Consider the following 21,801-nt stretch of genomic DNA (forward strand, 5'->3'; position numbering starts at 1 on the left):
ATCTCCATTCAGAAATACAAGATGAAATTCCTGGCAGAATATGAAATATCACAATTCAAAGGAAAAAGATCCTGATTCTCTGCAAAAATAACAGAAGGGAAAGCCATAGAAATCACATTTGTAATGGAGCCCCTTTGCTATCATGAGACTTGCCAATAGGTTACACATTCTCTAAATAGATTGATCTAATTGTAGGCAAATCCCAACATCTCTGTTCATTTTCTTGAGCAAACCTTTAAAACCTTAGGCAAGCATAGCTTCTTCAGAGAAAATAAACATTTCACAATTAAGAACACACATTCTACAGTAAGAAACTAGTTCACGCTTCATGTTAAGCATTATTTGTTGGATTATGGTTCATGAAATAAATTGGCATTTGTTAGGTTTCTACAATACATTAAGCCATAGGCAATGCTTTAAGAGTTACAATGGCTAATTTGCAAAATATACTATGCATTTTGACAGGTATGAACCCAACCATTAGATTACATAAACAACAAGAAAAGGAGATTTGAAGAAGTGTAATAAGGCTAAGAACTGTAATATGGTTATTTTCTGTACTGACTTACCTACTTGGAAGAATACAGCATTGCAAATACAAAAAAAAAAAATATTTCAATGTTCACTTGATATTATTTTAATGAACCAAAAAGAACTATGAAACTGTTTGCATCTTAGAAAAAAAATCTAGTCCTTAAAGATTCTTCTTCTTTCTCTGTCAAGACCTTTTATATCATAAAGCAATTTAACTAGATGTATTTATTCAAGCCAGTGAAATGTATTAACATCAGTGAAAATAACAATCCATCTCTAGCCTTGAATTACTGTGATACTAGATGATGTAGAATCGTTACAATATTCTTCAATACCAATTGAGTTTGAAGATACATTGCTGGTGGAACCACATAATGTAACATAACATACAACAGTAATTCTTCCAGTTTCCTTTTTTTCTATTGTTATTAATGGTAGAAATAGTAAACAACAGAAATAATATAAGAGCAGTAATTTAAGTATTTTTAATTGCCCATAATTTCCAAAGCTATCCTACTAGATAGGATATTAACATCCAAATAGGTAGTCCTTGACTTACCACCACAATTGAGCCCAATATTTCTATTCCTGAGTGAGACATTTGTTAAGTGAGTTGTCAGGGTTCGGACGGATGCCCTAATTAAATCATGAGTCTCGAGCCAAGCTTCAAAAGAAATCCAGTCATTTATTAGGAGCTTCATGTCGGCACATTCCAAGTGAAGCCAACTCTGACCCCATGTAATTTACGACCCAATCTTGACCCTGTTTCTCCCCTCCCCCCAGGGTGTGTCATCAGTCACATTCGCCAACGGAGCAATTTCACGGGTTGTAGAGATCACTCCCCTCCAGCCGCTGTGGGTAACCCTGGGAGACAGCCTTGAAAGAGATATGTCTGGAATGTACTTTTGTTTTTGGCTGCTGTGCTGCTTCGCCATTTTTCCATCCCCCCTTGCCTATGGCAACTCAAAAGCAGGCCAGGGATACTTTGTGAGTTGACATGAGTTTTGTCTAATTTTATGACTTTTCTTGCCACAGTTGTTAAGTGAATCACTGCCCCTGTTAAGTTAGTAACATGGTTGTTAAGTGAATTTGGTTTCCCCAATGACTTTGCTTGTCAGAAGGTTGCAAAAGGTGATCACATGACCTTGGGACACTGCAAGTGTGATAACTATGAGTCAGTTGCCAAGCATCTGAATTTTGGTCACATGATCATAGTTGTAAGTGTGAAAAATGTTGTAAGTCACTTTTTTCAGTGCGGTTGTAACTTCAAATGGTCACTAAATGAACTGTTGTAACTGTATACACTAAGGATGCATTAAGACCTGGCTACTCCATGAATAAAGTGTCTCTAGACAGATCCTTAGTACCATTAAGCTCCAGGATCATATGACTGTTTCATTAAATATTCTATTAAATGGAAAGCTGACATGGTATGAACCAAAGCATTAATCCCTAGCATAAATCTTGCTTTTCAAATACTACCTCTGACCATAAAGGAGTTCTTGAGAAACATAAAAATAATATGATGCTGTTTCTGGAAAATTCCATGTGTGCAAGATATTTCTCCATTATTGTGAAGAGATACAGATTTTCCAACATTTTCAAACTAAATCATCTTTCAAAGACTGAACTGAAATAAAAGTTGAAAGACTTTATAAGGAGGTATAGTAGTAGACCTACAAAAGGGTTTAATTTCTTTTGTGGAATTTCTATTTGTTCAACTAATCAAAATAAAGACATAATTTGAGAACCACAGATATAGACTATTTATGAGAACATGCCAGTTCTATTAATCCATATAACTTTAACCTGAAAAATGAACTTAAAAGCATTATTCCATTTCATTAATACCATATGTTCAATAGTATACTGTTAAAATGAACAATCAGCTGCTATCCAGTAGACTTGTTAAATAGCCATTTAGAAGAACATAAGAATAATAAAGGCATTTCTTACAAGAAAAAAGAACAGAAAAAATAATAAAAATTGTACTTCTTGTTATTGGAAACAAATCTCTCCTTAGAAAATGTCCTAAGCCAATACCTACCTCATTTACTGCTGTGATGAAAAACTGTATGGGGAAAATTTTGCTATCCAGCCTTTGTACAATCTTCCATTATTTCTTTTCAAACAAAGACTAATATATGGATTTAAGGTTAGCTCCTTTGTAGCATATTTCTTGCTTAATTCTTTTTGAGTCATTGAAAAATGATAATATGCCACATTAATATCTCAATTATTTCAACATTTAACAATATCAAAGTTAAAAAATGAATGTCCAATACATGTGATTAGAATCTCACCAGCAGGACTATCTCAATGAAAAAAGGGAAGTGAGATAGTTGTCATGGCTGCATCTCTCCTATCCAAGCTTCATGAGCTGACAGCATGACATTAGGAATGGGGGGAGGGGTGATTTTCAGAATTTCTGGGCCCACCAGTCAGCAAACAGGCCATTTCCAGCTTCCAGAGGGCCTCAGGAGGGGGTGGGGAAGGCCGTTTTCGCCCTCCCCAGGCTTCTAGAAAGGCTCTGGAGCCTGGAGAGAGTGAAAAATGGGTCTACCGGGCCCACTGGCCATCACATGCCAAAAGCGGGCGGAGCATGGGGGGGTTGCGTGCACATGCATGGGGGGGCGGGGCGCATAGAATTATGGGTGTCGGCACACGTGCACGTGACCCCCCCGCACTCCCCCCGCTTTTGGCACGCGATGGCAAAAAGGTTAGCCATCACTGTACTAGACAAACTAAAAGGGCACCAAATAGGCCAATAAGTTCCTGTGAACTTCAGGAATGTGCAAAATGTTAATCAAAGCACAGATTGTGGTAACTGCTAATAGAAAATGATTCAGTATACTAGTATAAAAACATGGTAGGACAGACTCAATGAAATTGCATCATTAGGTGCAAATTTACTCCCCCCCACCCCCAAAAAAGGCTTTGTTAAAAAACCTTGCCTTCTGGTTAATAGTTGCTAACATCATATGAAATCTGCTTAAAACTGATCAGCTTATAGACTTTATCCAGGAAAAAAGTGATCAGTTTTAAATGGAACAGTGTCTGGTCAAAAATGCTATCCTATTTTATAGGAGGATGTTGTTTTACAGAAAGAACGGAAGTAAAGAAAAAGAAATCTCAAAAATATTCTTCAGAAGTTTCCACTATATAACTTTTGCAATGATTAGGTCATTTAGAAGCCACAACTTGATTGTTTTATTGTATATCCCACAGAAATGTAGACTATTTGACATTTTTGTGTTGTATTGATCATAAAGATGGGAGAAGTGGGTTAGAAATTTTGATTCTTATTTTGTATGCTAAATACTTGACTGGAATTTTACAGAGGATCTAAAAATCCTTGTTATATCGTTCAGTTCTATATAGCTATGTAATATCAGCAGAAGCAACAGCTGTGGCTCATTTAAAAATATGCTTTTTATGATGCGTGAAGCACGTTCCAATTCCATGGATGTACTATGTTACAATATTTTCTCCCAGAAACACTGTACATCAGAATTTGTTCAATTCCAGATGGCAGTTCAAACTGCTTCTTTGCTGTGGTGCTCGGGCTGTTCCTACAGCCAGCTTTAAAAATTCCAGGCAGGATTACACTGGATTGGCACAGAGGGAAGTTAATGTTCACTCTGGATCAGAGCCACCATAGGACCTTTTTAGTTATTCGCCACTTTAGTCTTTGAAAGTACCGGTAGGCAAGCCTCATAAGTTGGCCTCTTGATGGACATGTCTTCTTAGTAGCTGCCTTTTTACTCTATTTTTTGTTATAATTTCATTAAATTTATCAAAGTGAAAAATACAAATGAAAATGGAAGTAATGGGAAAGGGGAGGAGGGAAAGGGGGAAATAAAAAGGGAAAAGAAAAAGAAAAGCATTGACTTTCAACTCTTTTTATTGCAATAAATTATAATAACATTAAAGCGTCAACTACATACTTAATATGTAGCTATTTTCATAACAACAAAATCTAGAATCAACTTTTCATTATTTTCCATCTCAAGCACAAAATCTAGAAGTGGTTTCCAAGTGGAAAGTAGCTGCCTTTTTCTTTTAAAGATTGTTCTATCCTTTCCTTTGCTTTCTTAGATGTTGGCATACATGGCTGCTCCCTAGATCTTCTCAGGGTATATTTTTAATGATGCAAGTAGTTTCCTTTAGTTTGGCAAGATTTCTGTCTATAGGTGAGAAACAATAAAATAAACTGCTTTGAAGTACCTGAGTGGGGCTTTCTTGTTGGGTGTTTTTTTGTTTTTGTTTTTTGGAGCCTGAAACTTGTTGGATCAACTATAAGATATATTTCTTCTTAAAACAAAATGGAAGCGGAAAGCATGAGAGCCTGGACCATCCAGGACAAAATGACTGGAGAGGACAATAACTAGTGCTAAAAACAAGAATGCCAATCAAGAGCAGGGATGGACTCATTTGGAAGTACTTACAATGATTTCAGTTAGCAAGCCCAGATAGGGAATCAATGGAGGATAACATCAAGACAATTTTGCCCCTTATGATTTTTATTAAAGTTCTCTATTGCAAAACTATGTTAAGAAATCCTCCTCCTCCTCCATCTTCCTCCTCCTCCTCCTGATCACAGCTTCAGTATAATGAAATTTCATTATAGTTCCCAACAGATACAGTTTCCCTGAGAGTCATAGTAAATGATTCAAAATTATTTGGGATTAGGAGTTCAAAGATTAACTTCCTTCAGCAGTTTCTACATATCCTAAATTGGTTGCAGTTTACATGTAGCCCTGAATATATTGACAGAATATTTTAAAAGGAAGCTCAGTTTACCTTTCCCAATAAATTAAACAAATAAGTACATGACTTTTCTTAGCCATATGAATTTTGAATGCATCAATTAGACAGGTTTTTGGTTTTGTAGGTGCAAATTATATCCAGAAGCATACATAGATAAAATAACATATCTACTGAAAAAATGTTATGCGCTTTCTTCAGGCAGAGCTAAAAATATAAAGGAAGATATAACATACCTAAATTCTGAGTTTACATTATGTCTTACAGAGAGGTGACTGCAATTCAGCTATTGTCAGCAGTTAATCTTACAGTGAATTGCTGAAAGGCAGATAAACAAAATTGGAAATGGAGGAGAAGGAATAATCAGTGAATCAACCTTGTACAGTTTCTGATAGTTTATAATTCTACTATAATTACCTTTATGGAGAAAACAAGGACATTCTGAGAAATTACAGCAACATCTGTTGCAATCACATTTGACAGGAATTCTAGATTTGTTTCATTCAGGACAAAACAATAACAACAGTGCATTATCATAGTAGTAAGGACTAACCAAATATTCTTAGTCTGAAATGTGATCTGCCTTTCCCACCTATTTTGTATTCAGAATTAGCTTTCTCTAGCACAATATCCTGACAAAACATCTGGTGGACACCAAGATAAGTACCTGTTCTAGTAAACTGTTTCATCTAATTTATAATTTCTTTAAATATATTTGTATGCCCTGTTTCTGCGCCTTTCTTAATCTAGTGGCCAAGAAGTAATGTTGGTAAAATTGACAGATTAAGCTTCTTGTTGTATAAAGAAATATTTTTTCCTGCTCCTTGATTTAGTCCAGGATGACAGTAATTTTCAGATGTGAGTATTTCAACTCCTCAGTAGAAAAACATTGCTTTAGACTGTTGCTTAATGGTTTTTGTGGGGGTTGCATATGTAAAAATAACTCTCCTTTTGCAAGATTAACTAAAGAAGGAATGGAATCTTTCCTGCATGCAAACTCTTTGAATGGGGAAAAGCTTCCACACAAAGATCTTTCTCTCTAAGCTTGGTTATGTTTTGTTTTGAATTCTCTTCTCCCCAGGCCTGTTCACCGTTTCAAGATTCTTCACTGGATCCCAACTGTACAAGCAGGATACTACAGTAAAGTACTGATTACTAGAGTGGTTGTGTTTGGAGTGGCTGATATTGGTAAGAGTTCTTTGGTACTTCATTTCACAAAGAGGACTTTCTGGGAGATGTACATTCCCACTTCTGAAGGTTCTTATTGCTAGGTGATCAGTTGTGATAAGAACCTCTGTATTCTTCAGATCACAAACACTACTGCAAGGCACCAGTTCCCTGCAATGGAGAGACTCTCCATTTCTAAAAGCCATGCATTCATGTCGGTATATTCTATTACCAGCAGACAGCCAGTAGAAAAGCTTTTATCAATCTATAAACAGATCTGTCAGCTCAAAGAAGACATTCAAAAGTCCCAATTATACTAGAAGAGTTATGACACCCAGAGAGAAGTGGGCACCAGTGAAGAAGTCCTTGCTATTAAGTGGAAATGCTCTTTCATGCAGATTTCAGCTTAAATGAACCTCAGAGTGCAGGAGCTTTTTGAAGAGCTCCTTAATATGGAAAAGACAAGAATTCTAAATCTGCATAAGGCGAGATACATTTGACACCTTATGTATGACTAAAATAAATAAATCCTTTATAAATTAATGATAAAGTATGTCATGAATGAAGGCAAATATACATGTCCCAGGATAATGCTGCACTATCCAATCGTCACCAGGACCAAAGGTTTATTTTTCTAAGCTTTCGGGCTCATGCAGGGAGTTTCTCTCTCTCCATAATGTGTGCAGTGTTATACGAGTTGTATTTATATGGTGCCTGGTTGTGTGTGGCTTTTAGTTGTTAATTAGGGTGTTGTTGGCCAGCTATTAAGTTAGTTGTTTTTTCCCTTATGTCGCCAACCAAGCTTCAATCATTTCTTCAGCAATTTTTGTCCCTGCTCAGCCAACAATTTAATAGCTGCAAAATTGAATGTATGTCCTTGTTCATTGCAATGTGAGATTACCAATGAGTTTGGGTCTCCTTGTCTAATTGCTCCTTGTATTCTGACATTCTTGTGGTCAGTTTCCTCTCTGTCTGTCTACATAGTCACAAGAGCAATCCATGCAGGGAATCCAGTAAATTACAATAGAAGACTCTTCTGCCCCCAAATAATTTTTGTACCACTAGATTTTCAAGATAATGCCAATATCACCATTTTCATATTTGGTGCCAGAAAGGATGTCACTAGTTTCAGTTGGCAGGAAATGCCCATGACTGGCATAAACCTAGATTTTCTGCAATTGAGAACATGTATACTTTTCCAAAGACCTAATACGACATTTGTTTAGCTAGGTTTGACTTGTATTTGGATTTTTCAATGTATGATAACTGCCTTTCTTTATTCTCTCTATACTTTTTGCTCAGTAAACTATTTTTATATCTACACATTTGAATGGATTGATTTTTATAAGAAAATTCTTAATTAAATATTCTCTCATTTGCAACTGTGTACCTTATATTTTGAGATTGACACAAAAAGAACATCTGGACTTGGAATGAGAAGATTCAAAGTACTTTTTTTCTGTTTTCCTAGAACTGAGACAGAGGGAGAATTCTTTGATAGAAAGGCTAAAAATTCCTAAGCTGGAGAGCCTACAAGAAGAGCTGTGATGGTGCAGTGGTTAGAATGTAGCATTGCAGTTCTCACCGGCTCAAGGTTGACTCTGCCTTCTATCCTTCCGAGGACAGTAAAATGAGGATCCAGGTTGCTGGGGGCAATATACTGACTCTGTAAACCACTTAGAGAGAACTGTAAAGCACTATGAAGCAGGATATAAGTCTAAGTTTTATTGCTATTGCTATTTTGAATAGTATCATAGTTATTGTTTAACTTGGAAATCCTTTGAAGAGGGGTTTCACTAATGAGACTTTTAAAATCACCATTTGCCAAGTCTGTAACGTGTTCAAACAAGCTATTCTATTCCAAAGCAATTAATTAAATAGGAACCAAGTGATCTGGCACCTTGCACTCAATATGATTCCTATGTTGAAAGAGAAGAAAGCAGATAGAATTCTTCTCCATTCTAATCTGGGCTAACCTTTGTATGGGAAGAGTTGCAAGAATCAGCCAATAAGCAAAAGGAGCAGAACTGTGACAAGTTCTAGATTTAAAAACAAGAAGCTAGCCTTGAATTTGGAGTCGTTACTTATATCCAGTTTGATGTAGTGATTAAGACACAAAGCTAGAAACTGTGTGATCTAGTTCAACCATAGGTATGATGTCAGTTGAGTATCCTTGTGCTATCATTCTCTCTCAGCCCTAGGAAGAAGGCAAGGGCAAACCACTTCTGAAATCTTGCCTAGAAAATGCAAGGACTTTAGTCCAGACAGTTGGTAGGAGTCAACAATGATTTGAAGGCACAATAAATAAATCCTTTTCCTGTAGCTATTTGCTGTCCTGAAGTAACCCTTGTCTTTTCTGTGATTTATAAAGTGCTCTGTTGGTTGAAGAGAATATGAGTTTAAGTTAAGGAGGCATTGTAGAATAATAAGATGAGGATAAATGGTACCTCCTACTGCTGACCGTTAACACCTTCTTCTTCTATTATCACATTCTCTATGACTATTATCCCAATTCAGATGTCATTATTTGTGGATGACATTTAATGTTTCTGGGAAGTTCATTTATTGCAGCACTCTGCACATTCATATTCACTAACCTATAAACTAGAAATAGCTTAGGATAGTGTACATGCCTTAAGAAAATCTTTAAACATATTTGTCAATTCTCAGTGCTGTATTTTTTTCAGAAAGAGCATTGTAATTAAATGTCTCTCTAGCTTGGATAAAGGTAAATAGTGCTGTTTATTATATTTAAGTCTTGAATATTACCTTTCTTACCCACTCCCAATTGACAGTCGTCAATGCAACAAATCAGTGATGGCCTGGGAAGGGAAAGGGAAGCAGATTTTTTTAAAATTCACAGTTACCATAGTCAGTTAGCCTTAAGTTTGAGAAGGGCAGATATAATTGACAGCACTTGGTAGTCCCTTAGGAACATTCAACTTTTAGAAGATGAAGTGACTATAGAACTGATGATCAATTACTTTGATGTAACCTTTTTTATTTCACATTGATATCTCCTTGTTTTTAAACATATAGTGGTTCTGGAAGATCATGCACATATTCCTTAACATCTGAGTCTATTTCTATACTTAGTAATATCAATCATAAATGAAATCAGAAGTGTGTGTGTGTGTGTATGTGTGTGTGTGTGTGTATGTGTGTGTGTGTGTGTGTGTGTGTTTGTGTGTGTATGAAAATCTAAGAAAATAAATTAAATCTGACCAAATCATATCTGACCAACCTTTTCAGCATATAATATAAAAATGGTATGGTATAATATAGCAATTATTAATACAATACAGTGTTTATATATATCTACATATAGATATATATTGAGATTGATTTTATGAGACTGAGTTGGTATCATTTCGCAGCTATGATATAAGGAAGATAATTCTCATCCATAATCTCTTTTGAAATACTAATATTATAATCTCAAACTCACAAATTATTTTTTTTGCCAATAGGCTGTTACTTCATTCAACATTGATTGCTTAATTTAATTTCAAACTAGCACAAAACTCTTCCTTCCAAAAGATATACTACAGCAGGGGTGTCAAATTTGCAGCCCACAGGCCAGAAGCATCACATGCTGGCCATGCCCATCCCCATTTTAGCGAAGGGGGGAAAAGTTGCGATGCATCACACAACAACAACATGTTGTTGCGAGTTTGACACCTCTGTACTACAGCTTGCAAAACCTGTTTTAAGAATATGTCTCACAAATTAACCTGACTGACTTTCAATCAATCAATCAATCAGAATAGAGATAAAAGGGACCTTGGGGGTCTTCTAGTCCAACCCCCCACTCAGGAAAGAGAACCTTAAATCTGGCTCGCAGGGCCGGTCTGGAAATAGCAAAGGACCGGCCCGCTGTGTCTCTGGCAGCCAAAATGTGCCCCATTTTGGCCAACAGGGTGCTGCAGGAGGCTGTCCAGGCCAAAAAAGGGCCACGGGGGCCATGCGTGCCCATGCATCCCATTTTGGTTGGCAGGGTGCTACAGGAGGCATCTCCCTCCCCCCAGCCAGCCCACAGAGGAGAACTACGATGCTGATCCGGCTCTTGAAGAAATCCAGTTTGACACCCCTGACCTACAACTTCTGACTGCAAGCTGTTCCACTGGTTAATTGTCTTCACTGTTAAGAAGTTTCTCCTTAGTTCCACGTTGCTTCTCTCCTTGATTAGTTTCTATCCATTGTTTCTTGTCCTTCCTATAGGTACTTTGGTAAATAAGTTGACACTCTCCTCTATGTGGTAACCTCTCAAATACTGGAATACTGATATCATGTCACCCACTAGTCCTTCTTTCCTCTAGACTAGCCAAACCCAAATCCTGCAACTGTTCTTCATTTGTTTTAGTCTCCAGACTTTATTCATTTTAATTGCTCTTCTTTACACTTTTTCCAAAGTCTCAACATCTTTTTTGTAACATGTTGATCAAAACTTGGATGCAGTATTCCAGGTGTGGCCTTACGAAGGCTTTATAAAGTGGTACTAATAATTCAAGTGATTTTGATTTCATGCCTCTGTTTATTCAATCAACGATTGTATTAGCTTTTTTGGCTGCTGCCACACACTGCTGACTCATACTGAAGTGACTGTCCACTAGGACTCCAAAGTCCCTCTCACAGCTACTGTTTTTGAGCCAAGTTTTGCCTAATCTGAACTTGTATCTTTGGCTTTTCCTGCATAGGTGTAAAACCATACTTTTCTCCACATTAAATTTCATGTTGTTGGATAGAGCCCATTGTTCAAGTCTATCAAGATCTTTTTGGATCATGAACTTGTATTCTGGGGTGTTGGCTATTCCTGCCAGCTTAGTGCCATCTTCAAATTTGATGAGTTCTCCTTTTATTCCCCCATCTTAAGTAATTTATGAAGATATTGAAGAGTACTGGGTCTAAGACAGAACCCTGTGGCACCCGATTGCTTACGTCCCTCTTTGTAGATGTAATACCATTAAGGACAGCTTGTTGAGTATGGTTTGTCAGCCAGTTACAAATCCATCTGGTGGTGATGCTGTCTATTCCCCATTTTTCTAGATTACCAAGAAATAGGTTGTGATCTACTTTGTGGAATGCCTTGCTGAAGTCTAAGTATACTATGTCCACAGCATTTTGCTGGTCTACTAATTTATTCACTTTGTCAAAGAACGAAATAAAATTGGTTTGGCATGATCTGTTTTTGACAAACCCATGCTGAGTTTTAGTTATAACTTTATTTGTTTCTAGATGTTTGCAGATCTGTTTTTGATTATCTTTTCCAGTATTTTCCCAGGTATTTATGTTAGGCTAATTGGTCTGTAGTTTCCTGGGTCTGTTTTTTCTCCCTTTTTTGAAGATGGGAACCATATCAGCTCTTTTTCAAACCTCAGGTAATTCCCTAGTGTTCTAGGATTTTTGAAAGATATAGTACAATGGTTCTGAGATAACATCTCCCAGCTCCTTCAGAACTTTGGGATGTAAACCACCAATTCCTGGTGATTTATATTCATCAGGATCAGATAGGTGTTCTCTAACCATTTTCTTGCTTATTTTAATTTTTAGTTCTAGTCTGTCTTTTCCAGTTAGATTTTTGGTAGTTGGGCTTTTATTTCTTTTTGCGTGAAGACTGATGCAGGTCTCCTTTCTCTTTACTGCCTGTTACTTCGTTAACAACTTTTCTCTTAATTGGACCTAATGTTTCCTTGACTTATTTCTTATTATTTATATGTTGAAAGAAACTGCTTTTATTATATTTTACTTTTGTTGAGTTTTTGTTCATTCTGAGCCTTAGCTTTCCTGACTTCATATTTGTAGATTCAGGCTATATATGGGTATTCTGCCTTTGTTATGTGTCCCTCTTTCCATTTTTTGTACTTCTCCTTTTTGTCTTTCAGTTTATCAAATAGATCTTGATGGTTCCTTCTTGGATATCTTGTTTTTCTTTTTCAGTAGTATCGTGTTGAACTGGGCTTTTATGATCATATTTTTCAGAGTTTCCCACACTTCTTGAGTTGTTTTCCCCTTTAGGATTTTCATCCATTGAATTTTTCTTAGGCACTCTCTGAGTTTGTTAAAATTAGCTCTTTTAAAGTTTAAGATGCTGCCTGAATTATATTCTATTGCTTGTGTTTGCATTATATTGAATTCCAATATGATGTGGTCACTCTTGCCCAAAGTTCCAGCATTGATGGTACAGTGGTCTAAGCACCCTGTTATTAACACAGCTGCCTGCAATTACTGCTGGTTCAAATCTCTCCAAGGCTCAAGGTTGACTCAGCCTTCCATCCTTTCTAAGGTAGGTGAAATGAGGACCCAGTTTGTGGGGGCAATAAGCTGACTTTGTATAAATATACAAAAGTATGAAGGCTATTGCTTAATGCATTGTAAGCCGCCCTGAGTCTCTGGAGAAGGGCGGCATATAAATCAAATTTAAAAAAAAAAATCAATTCCCTCTATCATTTCTTCCTTATTAGTAAGAATAAGATCCAGTATAGATTTTCCTCTAGTTCCCTTCTCTACCTTTTGGATGACAAAGTTGTCAGCTAGGTTGGTTAGGAATCTGTTTGATCTCCCACTTGCTGCAGAGTTTGTCTCCCAGTTGATATCAGGGTAGTTAAAGTGTCCCATTACTACTGTGGTGTATTTTCTATACACATTTTTTAGTTGTTTAGCAAAAAAATCACCTATTTCTTCTATGTGGTTAAGTGGCCTATAGTATATGCCTATAGCAATGTCATTCTTTTTTCTTTTTATATTGACCCATATGGATTCTAGGAACTTTTCACCCTTGGTTTTGTGTATTTCTGTAGAGATGTAGTGATATTTTATATATAATGCAACACCATCTCCTCTTTTGTTAGGCCTGTTTCTTTTGAATAGTTTGTATCCTTCCATCAGTACATTCCAGTCATGAGTTTCATTCCACCATGTTTCAGTAATGGCAACTATCTCATATTTACCTTCATGTACTAGTATTTCAAGTACACTTTGGTTGTTTCCTATACTTTGAGTGTTTGTATATAGGCCTTTGAGTCCTTTATGGGTTTTGGGTATGTTTCTTATATCTCCTACTTTGTATCTGGGTTTTCTATCCTTTCCATCACACTCCACTGTGTTTTTCCTCCTCCTCCTCCTCCTCCTCCTCCTCCTCCTCCTCCTCCTCCTCCTCCTCCTCCTTTGTCTTCCTTTTTACTTCCTACTTCCTTGTATAATTGGTTATCTATTGGTTTTTGTTTGGAATCAAATTCTAAAAGTTTTGAAGATTCCCCCCCCACTCTGTTTTAGTTTAAAGCCCTTCTAATAAGATAAGCCAGTCATTTTCTGAATATATTCTTTCCAGTTTTTGTGAGGTTGCAAGTTAGACCTTTATATAGGAAATGCAGACCATGGAAGTTCTCTTGACAACACCAGTTTTTAAGACAGTGGTTTGTTTGTAAAATCCTTTGCTCCCTAATTGGAGGTTGGCCTTTTGTTGGAAGTATAGATGAAAATACCACTTGAGCGCCTAATTCTTTAACTTTCTTCCCTAGCTGTTTGTATTCTCTTGTTATTGTTTTTAGATTCATTGTTGTATTATTGGTCCCCCCATGTAGGAGAAGAAAGGGTTAGTAATCAGAGGTGGGTTTCACTCATTTTTACCACCAGTTCATTGCCGCGTACATGCTTGCTTTGCGTGCGCATGCACACGCACCTTCCACGCAAGTGCCTGGCCTTCCGTGCATGTGCTTTGCTTGTGCATGTGCCCGGCCTTGAAAACATGGCTAAATAGCTCTGCTACCTGTTCACCCAAACCGGTCTGAACTGGCTGAATACCACCACTGGTAGTAATCTGTGGAGTTGATTATTTTAGTAAGGTTCTCAGTTACATCTTTGATTTTTGTTCCAGGGAGATGACATATCTCCCTAGATTGACTGTTTGATCTGCAGACTATAGTTTCTGTTCCTCAAATAATTGAATCTCCTATCACCAATATTCACCTTTTTTTTTTCCCTAGGGAAGACTGGGATACTATTCTTCCTGTCACATGAATGCTGGGTTGTGTTTCCTTTTCAGAAACTATTGGTGACTGCTCTTTTATGGGTGTCTGCATATTTTCTTCCAGGGGGAGGCTATGAAAGAAATTGTTCAGTTCCAGAGGGGCTTCACTGGATACTAGGGTAGATAGTAGGGGCTTTCCTCTCCATTGCTATTTTCTTCTAAAAGTGACATCCTTCTATCAGTCTTCTTCTTTAGGTTCATTTACTGTATAGGGTGATTTTTTTCAGAAGTTGTTTGTTCCTTATTGTGTTCCATTTGGATGTATCTGAAATTTAAAAAATAGTATCTCAGCTGAGAGTAAAAGATGAAATGTCAGCTTCTTGTTAGTGTAAAAAACCTTTGATTATATAAAAGTAGTTCACAAAAATCCACTAATATATTTAAAATATTAAGAAATTAAGAAATATTGTAAAAAAATATTGCAGTGTCTGATCATTTGTAATCCACAAAAGAGGGTAGAGTGATCATTGCAGCCCAGGGCAATCAAATTTATTATCAAGGTAATAAAGTTTATGGTCTAGGCAGTAAAGGTTTAAAATTCTCCAGTGACAATTGTGACAACTTTTGAAAATGACCACTCAGTTTTCTCAGGAACATCCAATATATACAAAAAATCATATTCACTTCACTCATGATTATTTAGTTAATAAAGACTGTAATCCTTATAAATCCTTATAAATATGCAGAGAGAGAAAAATAAAAAAAAAATAAAAAAACAGCCTTGAAAATGGATCTGTACCTAATTCATTCAAGGGACTGTAATCCTTACATTCAGCAAAAACAAAGAAAGCTGTAGATAGAACTCAGCAGATAAACTTTGCATCCAAATAAATGTTTGAATTCCAAATTTTCTCTTGGAATTCTCTTGGACTTTTCCAAGTCCAGTCTTTTCACCTTTTTTCCCTGTGGGTTCAATTCTATGCATGTTTAAGAGGTTTTTTTTTTGTCCAGTAGGAAGAAACTCATCAGGGAGATGAGTTTATTCCCCATTGAGCTACCACATGTTGACCTTCACAACTAACTACAAAGACATTTTTAGCCTTGAAGCACCCTAAAATTTGCTTCACATGCTGTTAATAAGTCCCATCTGTTACTACAGACATTCACAGCAAACAATGTCATGTATGAAAGAGGGAAAAAAACACATGATCACTATGACCTTAGGACCTTTGGCCAATCATAGATCCAAAGAAAGAGTTCACAAGACCTAGGCCCCATCTTGTATTACAATGGTCACTACGGATATATGTGATAGACAAGTGGGAAATAATATTTATGACTAAACAGAATAACCAGGCTTTTTCTGGCAACCAGAAAATTTACTTAGTCCTACCAAAGATGTAATCCACATCATATATGGCAAAACATTAATCTCATCCACTTATCTACTACTTGAGCAAAAAACAGTTTCTACGATCAAGGCCAATTAAGCTCATAATACATGATTTTTGGACTTATTCATGTTATTACATTTTTTTTACAACAGGGCATCCTTTGTTCTGGTTTCCATAAATAATTAATTTTTATAGTTACGTTTGTTTGAAATGTAACAATTCTGTTTCACTGACCTCTTCTCTGCCTGGGCAAAATTTAGTTTTAAATGGAATGCCCTTAAAACTCCTCTCTAAAACTGTTGCTGGGAACACTTTGAACAGTACCATAGCTACAGCCGTTGTGAGTCTGAAGATAGTAATTTGATTCATTCCTATTAATTAAAATAACAGTTTATGCAGCAATTTTTCTCAAGTTCAATCTATTCTCAAATTTAATCTATTCTGATTAAATCTGAGGTCTGTACCTTTAAGAGAATGGAGAGACTTTTTATACAGGTTTGTTGAGTTCAGAAATGGCAAAAGATTATTAGAATCTCAGTTACAAATTTCAGACTTAGTAAATTGCAAATGTGAGTTTACACTGCTAGATGAAACTAAAGTTTAACCTCCCAATTTGCTTCTAATTTTGTTACAGCCCCTGAGGATATATTTGCCAAGAGACAATTGAGGTTACTGAACTTAGCAAGAGTTAAAACAATATTGTGAGAAACAATATGAAGTAGCCATTATAAATTTGTTTCAAGAGTTTCATTTTACGAAGAATATATGTATGTATGTGTGTCAGACTTGTCACTCAAATTCTTATTAGATTTGAGGTCAAATGATTTGACATTAATCATTTTGTGCAGAACTGCTTTTCCTTTGAACAATGCAGGCATTTCACATCTGTGTTCCCTTTAAGCTACTTTTAAAAGCATGAAGAAATTAAAGGGTCATTTGTAATTTGTAGTCACTAAACTATTCATTTGTAAAAACAAAAACAAATTATATCTTTCTTCCTTCTTTGTAGATTCTACCACCAATGAGTTAAGAACTTGAAGAGAATTAGCATTCTGTAAATTACTAGAATCTTTTTGTTATAACCTTAAATGAAAAAGTATAGCGTGTAGTGTTTTATTCCTTTTTTAAATTATTTTTGCTTGGATTTTGAAAGTATTTTGAGCCATGCAATTTGTCTGAAATAACTATGACATGTACACTAATCAGAAAATTAAATTGAACAGAGAATTGAGAATCATAATCCAAATAAAATCATGTATTTTGATTTCAACACTTAATTTACTGTAAATACACAATGAAGAGAGTAATTTATATGTATCTACTCAAATGAAAGCATTACTAGTATTAAAATGTGGTCTGCTTCCAGGTAAGCAAATCACTACAGCCTGCATGCCTTTCATTTCCACCCTAGGATCTTCCAGATGTTTTAGACATCTCGTCACTATCCACCAGCCAACACAACCATTCTATGCTATAAAACAGGGGTGTCAAACTCACGGCCCGCAGACTGGATGTGTCACGCTCTGGCCATCCCCACCCCCGGTTTAGCGAAGGGGGAAAAGTTGCAATGTGTCATGTGATAACAATGTGACATCGCAAGTTTGACACCTGTGCTATAAAACAAGGTTGGGGATTCTAACTATGCCTCTTTGCATCACTTACTATTAGCTAAGCAAGCTGAGGTAGTTGGAAGCCTTATTTCAGCAATCTTTGGAGAGTCACAATTTCCTTAGCACTACTTAATGCTATCAATACATCTCAGCATGGCAATTAGTTTTATTTAACAGTGCTTCCCATAGCACAAACCAGCAAAAAATTAAAGTGTTTTTAAAGATAACTTAATTTGATGGTACCTTTCAATAAAATTATTTTAAATTTTATGTCATGAGTGGCTTCTAAAAGGATGACTTTCTGAAATTTTATGATTTCATGATTGTGGAACATGGAGACATTATCTCTCATTTCATACTTTTGGAGGAGAATAAAGGCTGCAATGCTAAATGGATGGGTCTTCAATACCTAAGAACGCAGCAAAAAAAAAAAAAAAAAAAACCCCAACTGGATTTTTTTTTCCACTTCTTTTGAGATGGAGGAGGGGAAGTCCCTACTACAATTTTAGAATATTTCTAGCCTTGTATTCTGATGCTGATTACTTACATCATAGTTGATGGGTTTTCCAACCACTTCAGAAGCTGCATTGTCTCAGATCATCCACATCATTGTTTTTTCTTTGCCTGCTGTCTAGCATATATTGTCACCTTTGTCATTATAGAAATGATGTCCCAAAAAGCCCACTCCAGGGTCCTTAATATCATGATATAATTAGGAAAACTCTTAAACCTAGCAGCATAAATGAAGAAAATAGATAAGGTCATTTCAGTTCTGCCCTCAGCCTAAATGATGGTCAATATAATCAAATCCCATTTAGGCTCAGGGTCGTTTGCTAGTAAGGTCCTCGTACAAATCCCATTCTTAAAAAGTTTCAAATTGGTAAACAACTGGGTTTCTCCAAACTAGGGTCACAAAATGGGGTTATTTTATAGAAGAGAGTAAAAGTGCAATACTTAATGAGCTTTTTTTATTGGATTAAAATTGGATTAGATTAGATTAGATTAGCATTAAAAAGGACTCCATATCCAAAAGATGTAGTGCCCAAGTTAAAGTCGGATATAATACAGGGGTGGGTTCTACTTACCTTTACTACCAGTTCTCAGTGGGGCCACGCGCTCTTCTGCACAAGTGCAGAAGCATTTTGATGACGTCGGGGTTGGTGGGCGGAGCCTCCTGCCGGTTTTACTACCGGTTCTATAGAACTGGTGTGAACCGGGGTCAACCACCACTGATATAATAGTACCTGTCTGTTCCTCATTTTTCAGAAGAGGTTGATTCTAAAAGTTTAATACTTAAAATAGAGACTTTTTCTGCAACAAATTCCTGGAGAGATAAAATAATTCACAAGTGAAACTTGGTGAATATGACATCTTTGGATTCATAGAGGGTCCCAAAGGTGCTTTTTCAAGAGGCAACTGGACTTTCTGGTTTTTCTTTGAAGATATTTCCCCTCTCATACAAGAAGCTTCTTCAGTTCTGATTGGATGGTGAGGAATGGAAGAATTTATAGTCCTTGCGGACAGCTGATCATTTGCATTCTTTTAGCAAGTTGTTAAGGCCACCTGGAGGTTTAGCTGTGTCATTGTGCAAATGGGCATGGAGCCTTCTTGGAACTGTTGAAAGGACTGTGTTGTAGACTGGAGATAGATGATGTCATTTCTTTCACACTCTATTGAGAGAGGGCTGTTCAATTTTGACATAAATGGCCTCTTTGACCCCTCTTTCAAACCAGTGATCCTCTCTGTCAAAAATGTGGACTTTGCTGTGTTCAAAAGAGTGGCCTTTTTCTTTTAAATGCAGATGGACTGCTGAATCTAGTCCTGATGGGTTTCTTCTCCTATGTTGTGCCATGTGTTTATGAAGTGGTTGTTTTGTTTTCCCTATGTACAGATCTACACATGGCTCACTGCATTGTACTGCATATACTATGTTGCTCAGTTTGTGTCTGGGTGTTTTATCCTTGGGGTGGACAAGCTTGAATCTTATATAACTGTTTTGAAGCACTGATATTAGTCCTTTGCCAACTTGCAATACTAATTTGTACTTCAAAAGAAGTGACTAAACTAAATATAAATTTAATATTGAACTGAACTGCTTGGTGTGCATGCTAAAACAATTTATTTAAACACAATGCCAACATCTTAAAACCTCAAAAGACACATCTACACATATATCAAGCTGCAAATCCATCTCAAGTATATAGTATGGAGTCTGGTTTACATTTCAGTTTTACTTTTGCCAAAAGGGATAAAACAATCTGCTTTTTGTATGCAGATTGTATAGCCATAAAAGGCAATGTCTTTAAAGAAAATAAATTGAAAACTATTTTATGGTACAACACCAAGAAATATTTCTCTTCCTTCAAGATCAGATCAGTGATGTAATTTCTGCTACACTTTCCCTTTCATTGTATTTCTATATTTTGCTCTCAGATATTTTTTCATCATCATTTCTGTATTATAGATGACCCATCATGTCACAAATGTCATCAAATTATAGAGTTTGTGTTCACAAAAATTGAAACTATTTTCAAAACTCCTTCAATCATTCAAAATGCCGATTCTGAGTCCGCTTGATACAATAGATTTTCTTTGTAACTTATTTTTTTTCTAATGAAGTGTATGGTTTTAAACATCTAGTTTAGTAGAATAATTGAAGATCTGAACAACTACTGTATATTTATCTTAAACTTTCAAGGTTCAAATGGGACTTTCATTTTTTTTTTTTCTTTGAAAGGCAGAAAATGGAAGGCATAACTTGCTGTCAAAATTCCCTTCAGCTTCTGTTCTGGCTGACTGGCTGAATTATGAACATCATCTACTGAATACAATTATTAGCCCAGGTTTTATCCCCAGTTGTATATTAGACTAGGATTGGAAGGGGAAAAAATGTTGAAAGGTAGCAATGGCAAACTACTTCCATAGTGATGCCAAGGAACTACATGGATATGTTTTGCTATTTTATGACTAGTAAACCATTCCTTTTTTCCTTCCTTCATCCATGGAAAAAAATATCAAGCTTGAATCAGAAGAGATTTTACTTTTATCATACCATAAAACAGTAGGTAAATGGAACAACCTATACTTACAGCATATGAAATACATATTCAAAATATAACTTATGAAAGGATCTTACGAAAATGCCATATGGTATAATTGAATATTCTATGCGATTTGGTGGTCTCTTTCTTTTACCTTCAGATTTTCCAGTTGGAGGAATCTAGAGCAATTCAGCAAAGAATACAATGTGTAGGTGGCAAAAAAATAAAATAAAATAAAATAAAATAAAATAAAATAAAATAAAATAAAATAAAATAAAATAAAATAAAATAAAATAAAATAAAATAAAATAAAAATGAGAAAGTAGAAAGAAATCTATTGGCAAAAACAGCTCTGCTACTCAAAATTCTGTGCCGGTGTCTTTTGTCCTGGTTAGTTAATTTCAGATTCTATTAGAAAAAATATTGGATTCTACTTGTCTCAGATCTGATTACAATATTTAAATCTAATTGGGAAGATCTGGATTGAAATATTCACTCATACAGCAATATGAGTTATTTTTATGCTAGTCATTGCTTCCTGCCAACTGTATTTCATACTACCATTATTGTTTTTCAGCAGAACTGAAATATATGAACACAATAAATAATATCAATCTGGCTGGAAATATATAACTGTCAATGGTAGATAATATATATGTAAATTTAGAGTAGAGGGTAGATTAGGTTTGTGACTACATATACTAAATAAAAAGGTATAACCTTTTAAACTAAGTCTAATTGAAAGTACTATCTTAAGATAAAGAGCTGTAACAAATGGTTTTTCAGACATTTTAATTTTTTTCATGGTGCTAGATTGATAAGGTAAATACTTAAGGAAAGAAAATATGGGTCCAGCTAAGAATCATTTTTTTAAAAAAAAATCTAGTGAAAATAATAATAGTAAAGGAAATATTTTAATACATTGGCATCCAATACAGGGTTAGAAATGTGATTGCTTTTGTTCTACTTTTGATATGTTCGTGATTTTTTTTTTCTTTTTGCAATGACATGTTGACAAATCATGGTAGAGTCTTTGCTTAGTTTTTTCAGACAAGCCATTATATTTCACAGTCTAGTGAATGTGTTACTGTAGCTTAGATAATGATTAAAAGAGGTAAAGAAAAATGTCTTTTAAAGAAGTGAAAAAATAAACATGGATGTTAGGATGAATAGTGGAAAGATTAAGATTAAGATTAAGATTAAGATTAAGATTAAGATTTATGGACTATGCCGTCACAGATTATAAAGTACCTAGTTGCCACCTGCTATGACTATGTCATGTTGGTCTTGTTTATGGAGAATCTTCAGTTCTTCAGATGCTG

General features: G+C 35.7%; 1 pseudogene; it reads left to right on the plus strand.

Moving 5' to 3' along the window:
- Positions 1 to 3,242: 3,242 nt before the first annotated feature.
- Positions 3,243 to 6,968, plus strand: LOC139316738 (GTP-binding protein Di-Ras2-like; annotated as a pseudogene).
- Positions 6,969 to 21,801: the final 14,833 nt, after the last annotated feature.

Source organism: Pituophis catenifer, unplaced genomic scaffold, assembly GCF_029215685.1.
Source record: "Pituophis catenifer annectens isolate HBS135680 unplaced genomic scaffold, rPitCat1.0.hap2 SCAF_4, whole genome shotgun sequence".
Lineage (NCBI taxonomy): Eukaryota > Metazoa > Chordata > Lepidosauria > Squamata > Colubridae > Pituophis > Pituophis catenifer.